The sequence below is a fragment of the Cuculus canorus genome, unplaced genomic scaffold, assembly GCF_017976375.1.
Source record: "Cuculus canorus isolate bCucCan1 unplaced genomic scaffold, bCucCan1.pri scaffold_85_arrow_ctg1, whole genome shotgun sequence".
NCBI classification, from domain to species: domain Eukaryota; kingdom Metazoa; phylum Chordata; class Aves; order Cuculiformes; family Cuculidae; genus Cuculus; species Cuculus canorus.
In genome coordinates this window covers 73,605-95,216 of record NW_026527854.1, presented here as the reverse complement: position 1 = coordinate 95,216, position 21,612 = coordinate 73,605, and the positions used below count along the sequence as shown (strand labels likewise).

The following is a 21,612-nucleotide window of genomic DNA, read 5'->3' as shown; positions in this document are numbered from 1 at the left end:
CCGGAGCAAGCGGCGGCCCCTCCTCCTACCGAGCCGGCCGAAAGCGCCGCTGCCCGCACTGGACATGGCGGCCGCGGCGCCGGAAGCTGCCCTGGAAGCCTTCCCGTCGCTCCCGTGATGCTCCGCGGCGGCGCCCGCTCCGCGCCGAGCAGGAGGCGGCTTCTCCCCGGCCCTGGATGGCCGCGGCGGGGTGAAGGAGAAGCGAGCTGGGGGTGGCGTGTCCTCTGGGGCGGGTGCCGTTCCCGGGCGCCGTGTGCCGGGAGAGCGGCTGCCGTTTGGCCCGCGACCTCCTCAAGCACGTCCTGTAGCGGCGGCAGCAGCTCCCACTGCCCTACGAGTGGCTCGGCTGCTTCTGCCGCTGGGTGAGCGGCCGGGAGGGAGCCCCGGGGGCCGTTCTGCCCCGGCCGCGCGTGTCTGAGCGCGGCAGCCGCTCCTCGGGCCGAGCGCTCGCTGGGGCCGCGTCCTTCGGTGCCCCCGCGGCGGCGTTCGGGAACGGAGCTCCGGGTGAAGGGCCGGGAGGCCTCAGCCGCTTCCTGGGGATCTGTCGTTGTCCCCCTTCCTGCTCAAAGCCCGTCACTGGTTTGTTACTCAAACGGCTCGGAGAAGAAAGTGGTGTAAAGTGGCTTTGGAGTGGGGGCTGACGTTTAAGAAATGGGGCTTGTAATTCCTATGGGAGTTGATCAGTGGTGTGATTCCGATTCACCCTGAGGAGCATCAGAGCGGCCTTTTCTGTGTTCCTCTTGGGTGTCCTGATTCTATATGTGGGTAATGATGTCTCTTTAAAAGGAACCCTTTGAATGCTCTGTGACTTCCAGGGCTACAATGGGCTGTGCTCTCTGCAGAGTGCATTGGGACTAATGCATCCTAATGAGGAGATGTACTACTCCTGGTTTCCTTTGTTTTCCAGGATGCAGATGCAAGTAAGAAGCCACCCTCCCTAGACCTCTCTCCCGGCTGTTTCTTTGGTAAGAAGTACTATGTTAGCTGATTGTTTGGGGCTCTAGATAGTGTGTGTGAATGCACATGGCCTTTGCCACCTAGGCCATCACTGTTCTTTGTCTATCCTGCTTCTGTAAAAGGAGAACTTTCCCTGCAGGCTGAGGCCTGAGGACACAAGAGTTTGCCCATCTCGCTGAGAAAATTAACTTCCCTGTAAATCCTTTCAGTTACTTGATAATCCAGAGAGCGGGACTGGGAGGTCTCGTACCTAGCACCGCCTTGTACTGGTGAGGAGTCCTGACAATCAGTTATACACACAATACAATACATAGTTACAACTAAAAGTAAGCAGTTCCTGCTCTAACGCTCTTCAGAGGAAGCTGGGACTCCTGCCTCAATATCCCAGTTTATGTTTGCTTGAAACAACAACAACAAAGTGGGTTTCTTGTTTACTTTCTCCTCTTAGAAGTCTTAGACTCTAAATGTTTCTGATAGGTGAAGAAGAGGGGAGTGTGATCAAATTCAGCGTTAGCTTCACCTGTCAGATTCCCCTACCAAGTCCGAATGTATTCCCTGGAAGAAGAACCTGATCCTTTGCTTCTGATCTGGTCTCTGGTACAAAGTGGAGGAGGAGGAGGGAGTAGAGCACGACGCCGTGTCAGGACTAGACAGTTGCTGGAGGCCTCTTCAGTCAGCTGGGTATGTCTCTAGCCTAATGAGCTTAATGGCTCCAATAGCTGTCCCGTTCAAAGTGAAACTTGAGCCTACTGGTAGCGAGGTTGCTTGGAGTTTTTTGCTAGCAAGAACTGCAGGGTGAGCTGGTGAAAGTCCTTTGAAAGGAGAGAGTAACTTTGAAAGTTTGGAGTAACCCTCTACGCTTGATGTCAAATATAAACTTTGGCCTTTTGGAACAAAATGGAACTATAGAACTAGGAGGAAAGATAGTTGATATTTTTGAGCTTGGAGAACACTGGGAGTGCTGTCTCTGCTTCCTTATCCATTAACAGCTGTTTACAATGTGTAGTAACTGCTAAAGCTGGCTCTGGAGGAGAAACTGCTAGAATGCAAAAGGCTGCAGTGTGTACAGAGTATGTACTCGACTGTGTACTTGCGGGTCTCGTAAATGAAATGTGACCTGAATGTAGCGTGTGTGCAGGAGATGAAAACCCTTCCCACTTCCACCCAAGCTGCTTGTAATGCATGCTTCCGGATGCTAACACTCGAGCATTTAAAGAAGGTTTTGAGCAGAAGCCTTGGTTCTGAGGAACAAGGGGCCAGTTGCTTCCTACTCACTTCCCCAACTGAATATGATGTTACCGTGGTGAACAGCTGACGTATTCTGTTATACTTGAACTATGAATGCAGCAATGACGTGGTGCTGGGAATGAAAGAAGACAAGATGCTTTTTGTTGCTGTTGTTATGAAGAGCTTTTGAGGTTAACAAGTTCAGTACTATAAGCTATCCAACTAAAATATTGGCTTCTATGTGTGATGATATTGTTTTTATTTAATCCCTCAATAGAAAGGCTCTGGTGGTGGCAGAGGGACTCGCTTCCATTCTGTGTGTGTACTTAAGCTGCAGGTTCACAGCTGTTCCACCTTTGTGACAAAGTGCATGATGTCTCGTACCAGAAGCTCTGGTTCCTCAGAGGCAGCAAAATGCCCTCCACGTGGCATGTAAGAGTAAGTGAGGAGGTTCTTGAAGGTCTCCTTTGCCCAGGCACGTGGTGGATGTGCTGGCTCCTGAGGGAAAGCTGCAATCCCTCTGGGAACGTACGCTCCATCCCTAGAAGATGTAACTGATCTAACTGCGTCTTTGAAAGAAGTGCTGGGGAGGGTCTATAGGAACCTTCTGACTTTGGTGGCTGCCACAGTCAGCTGGAGGTTTCACCGCAGCAGTGGACATGATTCTTGTCCCCGTCCCTTGTGTTCTGTCACCAGAACTCATTGCTTCTCAAACACAGCTGGTATTTGCTCAACCCTGTATAGGGTAAGCAGTTAATATACTCTGTTCATAGTGATCTACAGAAGGTTCATTACCTGCATTGTCTGCTTTGGTGGCTTGGATCTGTAGGTATCCAAACTCTCGCAGGAGGTCATATGTGTTTTGGATGAAAGGGTACCCGTGTTGAGCACCTTCCCTTGTGAACCCTCTGGGCCGTGGTGCATGAGCCCCAAGCATCATAGAAATGATCCTTCTCAAACCTTGGCTGCTGACAAAGATGATATTCAGAAGCAGCCCCTTCATGGATCTAAAATGAAATTAGTGGATAGATGGTTAAATCAGTGATTTAACCATATCTATATCATATTCTAGACAATTTTCCATATTGTCTAGAAAATAGGTCTGACTGGAGCTATGAGAGAAGTCTCTCATTGAGCAAAACACATGAAACCCTTCAGGATCATCAGGGTTCAAACCAACCACAAAACGACGGAAGTTAGAAATGGTACATCTGGTGCCATCTCCATCCAGCAGTGCCACTGCTACGCTGTTAGCTTCAGGCACCCGGGTTCTGGACGTGGCGTACCCCTACTGGGAGTGCTGGCTGCAGCCTGTGTGTTACCATAGGGAACGGGCTGTGATGGGTGTGTTCTGAAAAGCTTGAGCAGATCACATGGTGGCCACAGTGCTCAGAGTAATGAGAAACACAACCGCAGTGGGGAACAGTGAGCTGCTCAGCCTGCAGTCTGACTGCCTTAAGAGCTTTCCACATTTGTTCTCTGAGCTAAGCAGGGCTGTGTGCCCACTGTTCATTAAACGCTAAACCATGACCTGTCATGCCATCTTCTTAGGAAGGTGATGTGTTTTGTTTTCAAAACAGTCTCCACTCTGCATTAAAGAGAGCAAAGTCTTATGCTTCGTGGTAGTGAAGAGTACATTGGGCTGAACCCCTTTTGGGGTGTATGGCTAAACACAGTAGTGGCAAAGCCATAATGGTGACAAGTCTCTGCTGGTCACACAAGGTTTTACTGGTTTGGTGGGTGAAACAAATTTAATCAGACTTCTGTTAATTTCATGTCTTTTACCTAGTAAGCTGTTGGACATAGTTTTAGGGCAGTAATTGTGAGAATCCTTTGCCAGTCTGGCATGGTTTTATGTAGATGGTGGGTGAAGACAGACTGGGAGGAGAGAGTTGCCAAACACCTGGCCCTGTTGCATGTGTTGCAAATGTTTTTGCAGTTCAGCTTGTCAGGTTGCCTTTTGTAAAAGTGTGTTTCAGAATTAGATATTGAAAAGCCGCCTGGGGATGGTCCTGGGCAGGTTGCCAGGTGGCCCTTCTTGAGCAGGGGTGGTTGGACCAGGTGCTGTCCAATGATTAGAGAAGACCTCCCCCTTCCTTGTGGTGCGGTCATCCTGTAACCCGTGATGAGAGGAGCAAGCGGTGGGTGCAATGCCACACCGGTGTGGTGTACTGGAAGTGACTGGTTGAGTGCTGTCTTGCTGTGTCGGAAGGCTGCATTTCTGTTGTGTACAGGGATGCTTAGGACCTGTGTCTGCTGTCCAGGTACTCCAAGCAAGGTAAAAAAGAGCACAATGTCAGAAATGACTTTTGGAACTCTTGCTAGCTTAGCCCGTTAGACAGGGAGCGTATCTGTGGAGGGAAAGGGCAGTCGTGTGAGAGAAGAGCTGTTGGAGGTGGCTGGGTAAACTGGCTCCGGTGTCAGATTGTGGTCTGTGGTGCTTTTGTTTGGTTTTGCCATGTAAAGGGAAACCCAATCTGTGGTCTGCTTTGAACCTAGGAGCTTAGATGTTGGGGCTTGATGGGATATAGAGCTGAAATGCTTTCTTATTCCCTTCTGCTGTAGATTTGTACTTCTCAGAGAGCTTGTGAAGCATCCACACAAACACTGGAAGCCTGATGGTAGAATTCTGAGACGGACCGTCTCTGTTCTGCTAGCGACTTCATAGACTACAGCTTAGATTTTGGATTAAACATAGAGGGTTTGCCTGAAATGTCAGTGGTCGGTGTTTCTGCCCAGGTGAGAAAGAAATGACCCAGTGGTACTCACTCAGTCACCTGCTAACTCGTTCACCAGATGCTCTTTCATAGAATCATGGAATCATTTGGGGGCAGAAGGGACCTTAAAGATTGCCTAGTTCCAAACCTCTTGCCATGGGCAGGGACACTTTCCACACTGCCGAGATGTGATAAGGACAGAAAATAGGAAGGAAGGGACTGGAATAAGGAGGATGAGGGTTTAACTGTAGAAAACCCCAGTGGTTTCAAGTGCTGTGTTCTATTTCCGTCGTAAGGGTGTGGGAAACTACCTTCTAACTGTTGAGCTATGAAAATCCGTATTGCTTGCCCTGTGGAAATATCTGCGGTACACTTTTTCTGGAAGAAATTGAGAAGGAAGTTAGTTAAGAACTTAGGGTGCCTTAATGGCGAACAGAAACATGCCAGAAGTGAGCACAACATAAGTAATGCCCAATAACTATTCAAAGACAATTGATAACAAATACTAAATTATGAAACCAAGGGAAAGGAGAAAGGAAAACTCATACCTATTGCTGTGAAACTCTTGTTAAAAGATGATTTTTCTCCGATCCCACCTTACTAACCTCAATAAATAGACTTGAACAGAGCATATTGGTTTTTCCCTGATCTTTATCTTGTTCATACCTCTGTGTCACTTGTTGTTGGTGATCTCAGAGACATTAGAAATGTAAAGGAGTCTCCCTTTGCTCTGCTGTGAGATCCAAAACTGTCCTAAAGGCCATCTTTGTAAGGAAAAGAGCTACAGGCAATATAGAGATTTTTCCCAGCGTACTGATGGAACTTCTGTCAATCTCAAAAGTGTTTATGGCTGACATGAGCCTCTTTTCCTATTTTTTTCTTTATTTAGAGTGAAGAATGCGAGACCTAAGAGCGCAGCTGACAAGCAGCCTGCTGCGGTTCCCAGAGGGGACTCTTCAGGCACTCGCGAAACATGAGGTCACCCAAGATTCTGTGCTGCACGGGAAATTTTCCGGAGGTTAGCATTTTCCTTTTACTTTGGTCTTGGTCTAAAGCAATTATTGCCTGGAGGTTACCTGAAGCACAGGATCAGGTGTCAGGTGGGTGCTGCTAAGATGCATCAGGTTGAGAGAGAAGGAAAAGGCTGTTTTAACCCTTAAAAGTGCTAGTATTAAAGGTTAGTCGAGCGAAAGTTTGAAAGGACAACAACCTGCACCTATCCTGGGCTACAAAAATAATTTACTTAAAGATGAGTCAGTGAGCCCTCCTCGGTTTTTAGTTATATGGAAGGCAGTTTTCAAAAGAGCAACAGTGTTGTTTTGGGCCGTGTTTACTTGTAGCAGCTCGAGCTCTATGCCCCTCATAACATCAGGTGCAGAAGTAGTTCTTGTACGATGTTACAGAGGCAACGCCCCCTCCTTTTTCTTGGGAGTCTGAATGAAAACAGAGGGAAGAGGATAACAGAGTGAAGTGCTGCAGTCATTTTCCCAAAGAATTGAATTAGGATGTAGATGGGTACCAAGGGAGAGTTGCTGAAAGGAGCTGAGCAGATTAGAAGGTGGACTTGCGAGGTGATCTGAAAGTAGAGCTGGGTGCCTGTCTGGATGTCTAGGCTTCTGTCAAGAGCAGGGAGAGTCTGTTTACGTGACTGTAAAGGCAGGAATTGAGTCAATACTTTCACAGAATCACTAGGTTGCAAAAGACCTCTTGGATCATCGAGTCCAACCATTTCTTTGAGCTTGAAGTCGTTCAGTGAAATGAAATGTGTTTCCTTCTTTCTGTGAGCATCATGTGCAAATATTTACTTGTGCAGTGCCCACTTGAAGATAATTTCCTGTTGAAGTGCAGCTCCCCACCCAGAGCAGGCATGTGTCAAGCCAACTTAATAAACTTGGTTATATTTGAAGTATGCTTTAAGTCTTGTCTTCCTGTGCCTGTTGAGATGATTTCTAGCAAACCCAAGCCAAATTTGGAGTGAAGACTATGGATCAATGTATTGTAATCGTTACCCCAAACAATCTAAAGTCTTCAGTGCAGGAATGACAAATACAAATGCAAAGCTCTAAGGTTGCCCATTTTAAGATGTCTTACTTGAGGATTTCAGGGGGTGATTTGAGATAATTGACCAGAATTAGGCAAGTCCGTCTTCCTCTTAGGACCTTTTCTTGAAGGAAAGGAGCAGGGACTGTGTTTTTTCACTTGTTTTCAGTCTTTGCTTGGAAACTTGCTTCAGTCAGCTTTCTTTCCTCTTCCAGGGCTAAGTGACCTAGCACAGCTGTCACGTGCTCCTCACCTCGAGATAGTGAACTCGGTGACAGGGCAGCGGCTCTCTGCATACTATTTCAGAGGAGCGCACGAACAGCCTCCCACTATCTGAGTGAAGGAGTTTTTGTGGGAGAAAAGAACTGGACTGATGATTGCTTTGGAAGAAGGAGAGGGAAGTGTTCTGTGCCTGTATGACCTTGAAACATCAAGAGTGGTTAAAGCAGTTGTTCTTCCCGCAAGGGTACGTACTTTTTAATGAGAGGAATGAAGCTTTTATGTTGTTACGTGGTACATAACCCAGTTTCAGGAAAAGCTTAGGAGCATCTCTTTGCAGGCATGTTTTTTCTGTATTGCATTAACATGTTATCACTTGAGAGTATCCAGTTGACTGAGCCTCCATGTAAATTCACAGGCTGCTTGGTACCATTATCTTTTGAATTTTCTGGTAGTAAAATGAGTTTTCTGGGTTTATTGTAGAGCACCTAGTTACCTACTTAAAGGCATTGAAAAATATCTTTTTTTCAGCCGGAGTGAAAAAACAAGAAAGCCTATTCTTTGAAGTGTCTGTAAGATACCTTTTCTACATGCTTAATTTCTGTCAGAAATACTGGCTTTAAAAGATCTCAGAGTCCCTTAGTTCTGCTGACAATGGCTTAGACACATTCGCATCAATCTCAGACTAGCGAGCAGGTGACTTCAGAGCAGAAGACATTTTTTTTTGTGGACTCTGGATAGGAAGAAAGAGCCTTTAGTGAGTTATCTGACAGATTGTTGTCAGATTGTCTTTCAAGCCACAGCTCTTGAATCTCTGTTCAGTATGCCTTGTGCTTGTGTAGATGGGGTCCACTGGTGTAAAGTTCCTATTTTTTTCTCTCTTCTGTAACCCATAACCTCAAAGGGTGTGATATCCCTTTATCTTAATGTAAACAGGAATCAGCGTAAGGGGATAGACCGTCAATATTCACTGGATTTTTATCATCTAGAAGCAGCAAGCGAGAAATGCTTCTTTATCCCTCAGTTTTCCATAAGGTGATAGGGTTGGACTTGCTAGAACACGGGTAAAGTTGTTTGTTTGTAAGGTTGCAGTGTGATGACGAATAGTAAGGGTTTGTACTGTCGTAAGTTCTAAAGACAGGATTCGAGTTGGTGCTTCACTGTGTTAGTTTCCCTACCACCTTGATCAGTCTTAGAGTTTTAGCTGGAAAGGCAAGCTGCCTGCTGACAGAAGTGTATAATCAAGAAGTAAATTCTGTTTGAATGAAAAATGCCATAACGTTGTTAGGATTGATGTTGTTACTGTCTCAAGGCTTTAATAAGCACCTTAGTTTACGAATTATTTTCTGCGTGGGTATATCTTCTGTGAACAAGGAAGTTGTGCATTTTGTACAAAGGCTGAGACCAGCCCACGTTTTTTCATGGCGGAGCTTTAATGCTGCAGCCTCCATGTGCTCGTATCACTGCTATAGCAGCCAGTCTTGTCCTGGGTGCGTCGCAAGATGTGCGAAGGACTTTGTCTTCACCTTGTCATAAATTTGCATGCAGGCTGCTTGGCATGTTAGAGAGCAGTGTGCCCTTCTTCCTTAGCTGGAGTTAGCTTTTTACCTAACGAGCTGCTGTTCTTGTTGCCGTTGTAGTCGCCTGGCTTTTAAAAGCTTTGTTAACACTCCTAAAAGTGCTGGTGTGCATTTAAAACTTCTTTTCCCATTAGCTGGTTGCTGCTTTTAGTCTAAATGAGGACCAGTGTAAATTCTCCTAAGCTCGTATCTCCTTTAAACACTTTCCCAAAACATTCCATTCCTGTGGCAATGGTGCGTCTACCAGTACCATGCAAGTTGGCCACTGCCTCATCTGACTTACAGCCACCATTTCCCATCGTACCTGTTTGGCAAAGAAGGCACAGCCTGCATCACAGTGCTGGTGGGCTGTGAACAGCGGGAGAACAAGATTTAGTGTTGTCTTTCTTACTACAATAAATATTCTTGCACATAACTGATTTTCTCTATTTTCTTAGAGGTAATTGCCTAAGCAGGAAGGGGAAACTGGTGAGCTGTGGTAGTGGAATGCACGATCTAACCTGATGTTAATTCAGTTAAAACCTGTAGGAAATGTAGTAAATGAAAGCAGTAACAGATTTTTTTGTAGAGAGATTTTTTCTTTCTTCATCTAATGGGAAATGATGCTTTGTTTCTAAGTCTTATGATCCTGAATTTACTTTCTTGTTTCTGATGTGTTAATTCTGACTTCGCTTTTGAATGATTTCTGTTTAGCTGGTCAAACATCTTAAATCTTAACTTGTGGTTTCCCGTAGGTGATTGCTGTAGAACCCATAACCAATCACCAGGACCCAGTGTGAGCACTCAACACCTGCATCAGAGCCTGTGATAGCTCTTTGGCATTGCCACATTGGCTACAGATGTCAGTCATCTGTTTCTGGTTGACCGTTGTTTGGACAGTACATCTGGGAGTCTGGATGGAATAGAAGCATTGGGTAAGCTTGCAGTTTTTAAACTTGACTTTGAAAAGTAGGAAAATGTGTGTCTTTTAGATAAACAATACGCATCCCTCTTTGACAACAGTAGTGTGCAGGTATTGGTGACTGCTGATTACAGAGGGCAGTTGGACACCATACAGTTCTGCACTGATCTAAAAAGGGACCAGCTTAATCCTAAGGTTAAAAATGTCCCCTTTTTTCCAGTGAGGTGTAGGAATTTTACCATCTGAGTCAGTGCAGCTGCCTGGTGGGAAGTTGTGTCAGAGGTGCCCTGTTCCTCAGGAATGTTCTTCTGCTTCTGTTAATTGACTCAGGGCAAAGTCTAGGCTTGTTTTCTACAATAAATCGGACTTATCCTGAATCATGCATTTAGATGCATGGAATCTCTAATTTGTCTATTCAGATTGCAAACATTCCTGAGTATCACAAAAGTAGCTTCAGGAGTTGGTGTCACTCTAGACAGCTTCATCAAGAGGCCCAAGCTGCGGATTTTACAGAGTCCAAGGAGAAGCTGTCTATCTTTAAGGTCTCAACCAACACATACCATTCTAGGAAGGTTACACTTTTACCTGATGTTGAAACACGAGTGAGAACACCCGTCTGATCAGGGAGTTCTTTTGTTCTCTGAGTGCCTACAAAATGGAAACAGCAAAAAAATGTCTTGCTTAAAAGGGTATTTTTCCTGGGACGGTGGAATGAGATTATAGGTGTTTTCACATCAGTGTTTAAAATGCAACCTAAACTGCATAACACGTTCATATCTGCTTTTGTATGCGTAGATCTCAGATTGGTCATTACATTTCCTGCTGACGTTCCACCAAGAAGAGAGACTGCCACAAGAGAAGGGAGGCATCTCTGCTTTCAGTTACCAAACCCGTCAGGAACACCAATATCGATGCTGGGCTACATAAGCAGAAACAATCACCTGGATGTGGGTTTTTCAGATGGCTGCCTGTCACTATGAAATATGAAAACTTTGAAGCTGGAGTAAGTAGGCTGAAGTGTGTTAATAATGTGTTTTTGTTGATAATATTCTTGAAAATGTCTGGGATGAAACTAATGAGACGGGGAAAGTCAATAGCTGGTCTGTGCCTGGAAATAAATTCTTTCCTACATTTCTGCCTTGACCAAAATAGAAGATTGACCCTGTCCAAGGCAAAGATGCACGTGCATGAAATTTGCCTGGAACACTTGGAGATGAGAATAAGGAACATGTAAAGCTCTAAGCGGAAGGAAAATAAGAGGTGATTTTAAATCTGCCGAAGAGCAATCTCACTTGAAATAGTTGACCAAATTCAGACAGGGGGTTGCTCCCACAAATCTGCAGTGACTCACTGGAAGCTATTGAATGGCTAAATAGAGAGTGAAGGAATAATTAGGTGACAAGAATAGATTGTGAAGGTACCAGTAAGGTTCAGAAGTCTGGAAGAAAAATGCTTTCCATAGTTCAAGTAAAGAAAGAGGAAGCTACTTCTCTTTGGCGCTGTTTTAAATGTGTTCAGGAGGTATGCTGCCTTCTCAGTTCAATGTAAAAGTAGGCTACAAGAGCAGGAACATTCTTTTGCCTGGCAGCTGAAGCGATCATGTATGTTTCTCCTCCTCAGGCAGAGGAGGGCATAAATCCAGGTTATATCATTTCATGGGCAGTAATTTTGTTACTCCTTGACTGCTGCATAAAGCAGAATGTCTCCCTTGACTCACTTCTTTGAGATGGAAGTATGACCTTCTGCACTTTGAGGATAAGCATGTCGGCTGCTCTTTCTCAGAAGATGCTTCTACCCATCTACAAACTGTTAGGGCCAGTACACTCACCTTTTTTCTTCTTTTCTCCCCCCCTTTTTTTCATAAACATGTAGACAATACTGTCGGCTTGAAGGAAGAAGCATCCCTGTCTACACCGTGACTTTTCAAGAGCCGGAGAATGATGCTAGCAATTATTGCTACTTGTGGGCTGTTAAGTCTACCCAAGAAAGGTGAATTTCAACGTGCAATAAGCCACTGACACTTCTTTCAATACACTTGTTCACATTCAGTTGATACATATATCTTAGTTTTGTCTATTTAGCTCTGCAGGTGATTCAGCTACAGAAGCTGATAATCAGCTTATAATGTGATTTTTACAGGATTTTACAGAATTGAGGAAGGATCTACTAGTTCCTACCTTCAGAAGGCAGAACAACACTGGCTATATTTTAGTGCTTGCATTTGGAAAAGATTTCCTTTGTTTCTTGATGACTGCTTCATGATTGGTTTGATTTTCACATGGCAGTTTTAAAGCAGCATTCCTAGTAGTTGAGGCTGCTGGTCTAGGACACAGAAGGTGTCAATAGAACAGCTGCCCTTAGAGGAAAGAGGTGACGGTATTGCTGATTCCTCTGTGCAAGCTTCAGTTGTCTTTGGAGCCTTCATGAGCTTTTTTAGCTCACCTGGCTGAGAGCCATCACTGTTCAGCAGAAAAGTCAACATATTCTGATAAGCTAATGAATCAAATCAGCATGTGGAAGGATCCAGTGTAGGCAAGAGGGACTGGAACTTTGGTGACGAGGGCAAGGGAGAAAGACCTCTCTGTCTTTGTGTCAGCAAGCTATTTAAGCAGCTTAGCTGGTCCTAGAGTGGGATCTTTTGAAGTATGACTCTAAAGCAATTTTGATCTTCACTGCGAAGAACTATTTCCAACAATTTTTAGCCCATCCAACATGTGAAAGCTTTCTAATGCTATGGTTAGCATTTGGCCCTGAAGCTGCTAGCATCAGAGTTTCTTCCTCTGGTTTAGTGGCTAAAGGTGACCAGTTATCCTGTTTTGGGAAGTGGTGTTTTTCTGGTCAGGAAGAGCATACTTTTAAGAACACTTCAGTCTTGTCCTAATACAATTATAACGAGGACTGTAAAGCAGCTTTGTAATCACATTTCATCATTTATACCTCTTTCAGCAAAGGCAATGTTTTGAGTTTACACCTGGTGCAGTTAACACTTGGTGATCGAAAAAGTTTGGCATCTGGCCAAGTCGTGTATGAGGTAAGTGGAGCACATCTGTGAGAAGGTGAAAACTGTAAGTTTCTCTAATCGAGTATCAGTGAAGGTGGCAGGGAGAATGTTTACCATCAAAAGTCAGAGCAGCCTTAAAAAAAACAAAAATCCTTTGCTGAGCCTTCCTGCGCATGGTCTTTGTGCATCCTTTTTGAAAACATGTCGTACAGTTTTATACTGGCACACTGCGTGTTCCCACTGGATGCATCTGCAAAGAGCCTGTGTACATTAAATTCCTGAAAAGGAAGCAGCTTTTACGAAAAAAAATTATTCTGGATTTGAACACCTAATTAATGGCATATGTGGGAAAAGAAGACAGGGTTTTGAAGGGCTTTGTTTAACCAGACTGCAGACTTGAATAAGCTTCTGTCACTTTCCCTTTCTTAAAATAGGGTCAAATAAAGGTATCTCTTTATTCTTTTCTGATCTTTGGGATTATGTTCTTGGTTTTCTGTTGAGCTCTGTCTGTTTGCCATCAGAAATAAGCTCAAGGGAAGTGGATACAATACAATATGCATCTTATATTAGATAGATATATTCTTTCCTATTGTGGTCAAACGGGTGTCTTTATCTCAGAATGACCTTTTCTCTCATCTTTTCTTTTTCTCTAGGGTTTGGAATGCTGTAAAGAAAGGTTCAGTTTAGATCTTGCGAGTGGAATTCTTCCCTGGAGAAGGCAAACCAGCAATATGAAATTAATGAGCTGTCAGACCATAGAAGACTTCTATGACAATGTTAACATAGAGGATAATACTCATGAAGGTTTGTTCTCATGTCCGTGTCATCTAAGCAATGAATACTGATCTGTACCCACAGTCTACAAGTCTTAAATATCTGTATAGACTGGTTTCTTGTGTTTATTAAAAATATATATTATGTGGGACTTCATTCAGGAAAATAAGAGGGGTTATTTTATGCTTGCTGACATGCTGTAGTGATGTACGGCGCGGTCATCTGTTGTTTTCTTCCTTCAGCTGCCTTCTTCTGACCAATAAGCCCATTTTCTCCATTGTTTGGCAATGTTACCTGTGTCTTTCATTCCCCGTTCCAACCTCTTATCTGCATCTGCATCCAGCTGGCGGTTGGTCACAAGCAGTGACCAGGGCTCAGTACTGGGGCTGATTCAGTTTAATATCTGTAACAATGATATGGATGCGGGGATTGGGTGCACCCTCAGTCAGTTTGCAGATGACACCAGGTTGGGTGGGATTGTTGATCTGCTGGAGGAAAGGAAGGCTATTCCTTACTCTGTGAGGGTAAGCGATATACCCCACACTTTGCTTATACCCAGAAAATGTGTTCTACCCAGAGGAGACTGATCCCTCCACCCTCCGCTTCTTGAGAGAAATGGGGTCTAACATTGTCAGTGTATTATGTTAAAATCTTTACTGCAATTACTTGTTTGTTGATTTGGGTGGGTTTATACTGATTGTGGGTGGTAAGAGTGTTCTTTCATTCTGCATCTGCTGGAAAGGAGCTATTCTTAAAGCATGTAACTGAGTCCAATCTGGCAATTAATAATGCCAGCTGAGTGATACAAGTGTATCCAATAATTATTTGTACGTGCTTTCTGAAAAGAGTCAGGTCTGTGCTCCTAGCATATGGGTTTTTTCCTGAACTCTTCATCTAGCTAAAGGTCTTGGTCTACTCTTCGTGTATGGAAAACTTAATTAGCAAATAATTGTGTGTTTGATTTGGCATAGAACTGACACAATTTGAACAAGAAAAGGGACAGCATGTCTAGAACCTGTCAGAGAGGCCTTTGCTCTTCAGTATTTTTCTGTATTCTTAATAGTAAGTAAGCATTGTGTTTCCATTTCCTATAACAGAATTAAGCCAAAGTAGAGAGAGGTGTTTTAAAAATGTCAGGTGTGTCATATTTTCTACTAGTAAGAAACAATGTCCTGTCTTTTACAGTAACAACTCCTTACACAGCAATTTTTTTTTTAAAAAAAGCCTTGTAAGTGATCTGATGAAGACAATGGGTAGTCAGTTCTATCTTTCCGGTTACTGCTGTTTGAAAAATGTAAACTAATGGTGACGTAACTCCAAGAGTCTGAAAAGTTGTCCAACGTTTGTTGTTTCTGCAGATGGAGTGTGCTTGCTGAGCTCTGGAGTCATCCATGTGACTTGCAGCGGTTTCCAGAAGGAGGTAAGCTTTTACTATCTCTTTCTTGAGAATGCCTAAAGAGATGTGCCTTGGCTCAGTTTCTTCTGTTGCACTGCTTTTGGTGTCAGAGAACATTTTATGCTCATTTTATGCTCATCCCCATGTGTAATTGCTATGGTATCCTGCCAGTTTCATGCAAATAGTAATGTTTTAGGCCCACTGTGGAGACTGTAAAACTGTCCTTGTCTCCAGCTGAAGCCCGGTCAGGGACTGTCTGTCCAGGAAGAAATAGAGGAGTGCTGGAGGAGCAAGAACAGAACTCTTGAGGAAGTCAAGGAAAGTTGCTGCATCGTCATCACCCATCTGTTGGACTACCTGCGTAGTCAGGAGTTAGGGCTTGGATCCCTGATTAACTTGAAAATGCAGTGCGGAACTTAGAAAAAGAAAAATTATGTGAATGTTTGAGAAGACATGGATTTCAGATTTGTGGAAGTGTGTTAGGGCAAATAAAAGTTCTGCACTGTGTGGTAGCTAAAAATAAATTCCTTGGCAAGTAGGCCTAGCCCCCTACGCTGTTTATTTTGCAAGCCTGACGCAGACTCTTAAGATTCCAGTCAGATGTTCTGGTATCGGCTCCAGCTCGGAAATAACTTGGGAAATCAAGATTTGTTTTAGTTTCTCTTTGCTGAAGTGTGATGATATCATTCAGAGATTTGTAGTGTTGATGGCTCAGATGTTGAAAGTATGGAATGTTCTCATTTAGTTTTGTTTGTTCTGCTTAGGGAGCAGCAGTTAGAGGTGATATTGTCTGCGGCTGTCCAGGCAAGATCTTTAGAACTCCTGACTGGATGCATTAAACATTGGACATCTGAAAGTAAGACTAGTAAGGCTGCTTTTCAGGTTTGTCTTTTTTTAGTTTGAAACTGTTGATTAATTTGGGTTTTGTTCTCTCTTTTAAAGAGCAGCCAAATTATGGCAGTGAAGTTACAGTTTATTCGTGACTGTGCATGGAAGAAAGTGGTCTACACCAAAGATGAATTTGACCATATATGTGAGTACTAGTGTAGTCATTCTGCAAATGCAAATTCATTCTTTCTATCTGAGCTTATTCAGTAACCTGCTGGGATGTGATATTGCCCGCGTGTACCTTGAAACTCTGAAATTGCTCTGTTGGGTAATGATACAATGTTCCGCTGTTTGATGGCTCCTGCCCCTTCCTTGATCTAAAAACGCTACAGTCCCTTCAGCACTGCCAGTGCCTCTGAGGCAACCTTAGCAGAGTCTTAAGCTGTTTTCAAAGAGAACCATAAGAGCTTACTGACAAAGGTTTGTCTGATAGTATCTTTGGTTTGTTTGGAATGATGCTTGGGTTATAATTATGGAAACGTGAGCTTTTGTTGTTGTTGATGGTTGGGAGACAGCCGTAGCTACGACAAGGGGCTTAAATCTGAGAAGTTGTAACAAGCACTTAATAGTCATTGTGTTCAGGGTGATTGTGGGATTTTTTTTCAAATTGGAAAGTGATATAGGGCGAAAACAGCAAAGATGTGGAAGAAGGCATGTTAAAATAGGAAATCCTCTCTTTTATCGACTAGTGGTAGCTGGCAAGAATTGCTTTGGCCTAAATCCCCTCCTCACAAGTCTTTTCTGTAATTTAGTAAGACAGTCAGAGTTACACGTAGCCGGCACCCCTAGCACTCTCCTGACTAGGCTTACTTAGACCTAAGTAGCCTGTGTGGAAGATGCAGCCAGATGAGTTTTGGTGGAAGCTGCAGGGTGTCAGAGATTGACTTGAAAGTCCATCTTACTGAGCTTACTTCACTAGCTACAGGCTGGTGTGTTCCTTTCATATGCAGTTCAAGTCATAATCCTGCCTTTGTATGTTTGCTACTTTCTTTGACTCGTGGGACCTTTCTGGTTTTGTTTGGACTGGAGGAAATCTGTTGCACTGAGGGGCTGGAGTTAGTGTTTTCTTCTGTCCAAATTTTAACTTTCAGGCACTGCTGGATCTCTATTTATTGGAAAGCATAGAAGAACCGTACAAACATGCGATTGTATCCTTTCTGGTTATTTTAAATGCACCTCAGGATATGCACAAAAATGTTCTTAAATGTTTGTCTCCTACGTGCTTAAGAAGGGATTTTAATTTACTCCTCAAACACAAAGCTAGTGAAAACATTTGGTTTAGAATTAAGTCATAGACAGAAGCATTGTTTTACTTTTTTGTCCTGTGGAGTTTTTATGATTTTTTTTTTCAGTGTTTTGTTGCCACGTCTTTTCTTCTATGAGAGAATGGGTTTACTAAGAAATGTTAAAGGCAAAAAGCCCCATTAGTTTTTTCCTCAAAATTTACACACAGTTTTTAATTTTTAAAGCAGAAGTACCTGTAGCAAATGGCTTCTTACTAGAATGACGCACTGAAACCTGCTGCTTCAAAGCGGAAGGATTTCTATCAGTGGCTTAGAGCAGAGGATTTTTACTGAAATCCTCGCTTTTCCAGCACAGCCAGCAGGGCGTGTTTTTGTTCTGTTGAAAGTGCAGGCACACAGAATAATAAGAAGAGAGAAGAGGGAAGTCATTGGGCAGACACTTAATTTTTAAGCTGCTGAAATATCCAGAATTGCTCTTCTGGTTTGTTAACTGACCCAGGATGGAAGCCTAGAGAGCGAGGGCTGTGAAAACAGTGGTAGCCCAGAGCTGTCTTAGAAGACGTCCCTAAAACCAGGGGGTCAGAAAGTGGCACTACCAGTGGTGGATCTACATGCTGGTTTAGATCCAGTTTTAATCATTCAGAGCAAAGTTGTATTGCGAGGACCCCATCAATTACATTATTTTACATCCTCTGGAAATGAAGAAGAAAACCAAGCGTAGAATTTGTTTGCCTTAGTAATTAAGCACTGGATGTTCTGAATGTCTAGCAGGTAGCTCCACTGACTGTAGAGGGAACCTGAATATATAACAGAAGTATTTAAATATCTAAAGCTAAAGTTTTTGGATGCCTTACAAAAATCAAAGTGTCTTTCTTTCTGGTTACTTCTTCAGAACAGAGTTTTGTGCTTAGGACCTGGCTGTCTCCAGGTTCAAATAGCTTAAAATGGCAAGACTAAGACGTTAGTATTTTCTGATTCCTACCACTTCTATATTCTTATTTCATTATTTTTTTCTAAATGTAATGGGATAATTTGTTGGTCTTGCAGTTTTGTTAGCCTTAATTGGATATTTAATATCAGACCATTTACTTACTGCTGGATGTCTTTCAGCACTGTCTAAATCAAATAGAAAATATATTTTGCCACCACTTTTTCTCTCCCTCAGGGCCTTGTAACACTGATACAAGGATTTTGGCTTCTCGATCACCATGATTATGAAGTAAGTATGTTACTGTTCCGTTGGATGTACCTTACCGTGCAAGGCTGACCTCGATAAAATCATTTTCAGAAATTGCTGCTTAGCTAATAGCAGCTACTGAAGCACGATAGGCTTTTTTCGTAGTCCTGCTGCAACAACTTCAGCAGTTAGTTATGATTTAAGATTCTGTTTTAATTACTTGGACAGGTAATTGATAAAACTTATTATTTGTAATGCGCTTATGAAAAGTGCTATTTGTATACAGAGATTCGATTAACCTAGGAAAGAGTGAACTACTCCTTTTAAAACACTCCCTTTGTTCTGTATGGCCAACTGAACAGGTTTTCTGCAAATACCTAAGGGGATCTTATTTACATGTCCTGTATCAAGTATGTCATTAGTAACTCATCTAATTTGGTTCAACAGACATTCACCCTTATTTTAAGAAACTTTTGAATATTTGTGTTGCAGGAGTCTATGTACTTATCCGAAGAAGGCCGGTCTTCAACTTTTACAGAAATCACTTGCCCACCTCTGCCATCAAGAAACAATGCAAGTAGCACCATGGCTCCAGATGCGAATTATTCAATCGCTCGTTTGCCAAGGACAGCATAGGCAAGCACTCAAGTACCTACAGCGTATGAAGCCATCAGTGTCAACCTGTAGCGAAGTGCAGCTTTGCGTCACTGTGTTGTTGTCTGATAGGTAAAGAAATATATCGCACCATTATGACATTCAAATATTGCAAAAAGTGGAGAACAAATAATTTAAATCACAATCCCATCAATTTCCTTTAAACTTGGAACACAATAATTTTGGGGCATCTCTTTGGTTACACTATTACTATGCCTTTACCTATCAAAAAAACGAATTACAGGTGTGTGGTGGAATCTTGGGCTCTTTTGCAGCAACATACCGCAGAGTTAAACAGAGAAGAGCTCTTAGAACACATGTACGAAAGCTGCCAGGAGATGGGACTAGTGGAAGAATTCCTGAAGCTTCCTTTCACCAACACTAACTAGTAAGTATGGACAGAAAAAAATCTTCATCATCTCTTTGAAAAGAGAAGAGGCAGAATCACAATGGGGTTTTGAAATGTCTCATTTCTCATAGGAGTGCATGAAGTCCTTCTTACAGACCAGGGCTTGTATTCCAGCCAACGAAGTTCTTCCAGTCCGCAACCAACAGAGTGCCTGCTATTGGCCAGCAGTCCAGCAGAATCAACCAATGAAGGTTAATCTCGCGGTGAGTGTAGAAGTTCTGTCAAGTGCGTAAGGTTCTGTTAGGTGTTACTAACAGTTCAGCTAGTCCTCAATAGAGATCATACTTTGGTTTTTATACCATTCTTGGAAATATTAGGAATAAGTTTCTACACTTTTAGGCCCAGTTACAGCTGGGCCTAAAAGTTTAGCAATATCCTTCCCCACACCAAAGCTGCTCTGTCAAGTTATAATTTGTTACAGACCATTGTTGACTCCACTCGAAGTAATTTGTTTCCATCTGAGGAATAAACAGATATTTTTCATATCAGCCAATCTTATCATTCAGTTATTCAGCTACATAGGTTAGGCAGGGTTTAGATTATTGGATGTTCTTCCATGGAACAAAGAGTATATTGTATCTCATCACTAGTACCTTGCACACAACTTTATTTTCTAGCTGACAGCAGTCAGGATGCCAGTCCACAGGTAAAATTGGCATGGTGTGTGGTTTGGATTTTTTTTATTTCCTCAATGTGTAGTGTGCTCTGCAATTCCACAACTTTCGTTTTACCCCTTTTATGATGGAAATCTGTATCTAACTTCCAAAACCAGTCAGATTAAATTTGGTGTTTGTGAAACTTTGTTATGGAACTGTGAAGCATTTGCGGTTTTCTGGAACTATAGTTTTCCAGTGAATCAAACTTCTAAGGTGGCTTTGGAAGTTTTACATCCTGCATTTGAAAACTTTCGTCCAGCCACATGTGTGTAGGCAGGTTTTTTTTTGCTTGATTTAATAATCACATAATTTTGTCAAATGTCATTTGCAGTTCACTTTTTATTCAGACATCTTAGGCATTCCTATTTCAGGAATAAAAAACAAGGGAAAGCCTGCTATTTTGCAGGGCATTTGAAACCTGCAGGTGATAACAGGTGTATCAGAATAAGGTCCTGCAGAGCGCCAGACTTATTTTAACTTACAGCTATAGGTTCTGTTATTGTTCCAGTCTTGCTTTGATTGTGCTAAAAGCACAAGGTGAAAGTGGGGTGAGCTGATGATCTGGAGAGTAAGCTTATTCACGAACTAGAAATAGCACAGATAGTTCTGTGCAATGAACTTCTTGTAATTAGTTTTTGCTTCATGCTTTTCATTCATCAGAATGATGGTGATTCTCAGAGTAGAGAGGGAGGAGCTCCAAGAAATTCTATCTTAGAACACTGTGGCAAAGTCCTCCATCGCATTCAAAGAAAGCTGGCGGTGGAGAAGTTCAAGCCGTACCAATTGCTCATGTCGGTCTTTAAACAACGTAATCTTTAGGGGGTGGAATGTAATCAAAAACTAACCATCACTTTGATGACACAAGGCTGGTATTTTTTCTCCCCTCTTCCTTGACAGTTTCAACACCAAAGCCATCACCAACCCCAGTAAAACTAACCAAAGTAATTGCACACACCAGAGCAAATGTTGTAAGTAATATATTGTCCGCACTGGAGACACAAGTATACGAAGCAAGGTTGCTCTTGAGCTACGTGTTTGGTGAAAGAAAAATCTATTTGAACTGTGTTAGTGTTTTGAGGGAAGGGGCAGCAGAATCAAGCTCTGTTTGGCTTTTTTGCACGTACCATACGTAACATTTAAGAATCAATATAATCTTATTCATGCAAATAGATATATTTACATTATGGTAGATATATTTATAGGATTTAAGACAGGTGAAACTAAAACTATGATTTCCATCAAGCTGTTGCTGGGCAGATTATTTTGACAGACTTGATTGTGTGACCAAATAGGAACCTTCTACTACTTCCAGACCAGTTTCTGCCTCGTTTCTATTTGTTGTACTTAAAACCAGGCAGAACTCTAAAGAGCCCAAACCTGATGATTTTCCTACAGGTGGTATGGTCAAATAAAGTTGAATTCTGATATGCTTGGACTTCAGGGGAATTAAAGTCTGTTGCGTTTTCCTTTGAATTCTAGAGCTACAGAACCACCAGCCAAGAGACGGCCTCCCTCGAATGTGGAGTTGTGCAATACATTTCTTATGACACCAACTACAAAATGGTCATGACAATGTCTGACATGGAGTAGAGTTTTAGAATTAATAAAAATGTTGTTTCTCCTACACGTGCGCGCCTGTGTCCACGCTTTCTATGCTTTCCAAGTGTTCTGCAACACTGCCAGTCACGGTCATACTGACAAACCCTGCTCTTTGTGCTCTCTCTTCTCTCCTTTTCTAGTACAGCTCAGCACAGGCAAGCTGGCAAGGGTGA

At 42.9% G+C, this 21,612-nt stretch overlaps 1 pseudogene; it reads left to right on the top strand.

Moving 5' to 3' along the window:
- The first annotated feature begins 130 nt into the window (after nucleotides 1-130).
- LOC128850814 (protein ELYS-like) lies at nucleotides 131-21,455 on the top strand (annotated as a pseudogene).
- Nucleotides 21,456-21,612: the final 157 nt, after the last annotated feature.